The 201-nt window shown below is 30.8% G+C and overlaps 1 pseudogene; it reads left to right on the top strand.

Moving 5' to 3' along the window:
• LOC119588798 overlaps window positions 1-201 on the top strand; it is a 6,398-nt pseudogene that overhangs the window by 2,944 nt on the left and 3,253 nt on the right.

The following is a 201-nucleotide window of genomic DNA, read 5'->3' as shown; positions in this document are numbered from 1 at the left end:
TACGTGTACTTACATATGTTTGAATTATTTCTAAATGTATATACTTCAATCGATTTTTTTATTGAAATTTGCAACACCACACTGTTATCAGAGGACTATAGAGCCTGAGTGAGTTGCCAGGTTTTCATTTTCCTTTATCAGTGGAACAAAATATAAGTTGTTTTCATATTCTTACTTTAGCTTGCTGGCTTATAGAACTAA

This window comes from Penaeus monodon, chromosome 24, assembly GCF_015228065.2.
Source record: "Penaeus monodon isolate SGIC_2016 chromosome 24, NSTDA_Pmon_1, whole genome shotgun sequence".
NCBI classification, from domain to species: domain Eukaryota; kingdom Metazoa; phylum Arthropoda; class Malacostraca; order Decapoda; family Penaeidae; genus Penaeus; species Penaeus monodon.
Note: the sequence above shows the minus strand (reverse complement) of the source record. Positions and strands in the feature narration are given on the sequence as shown.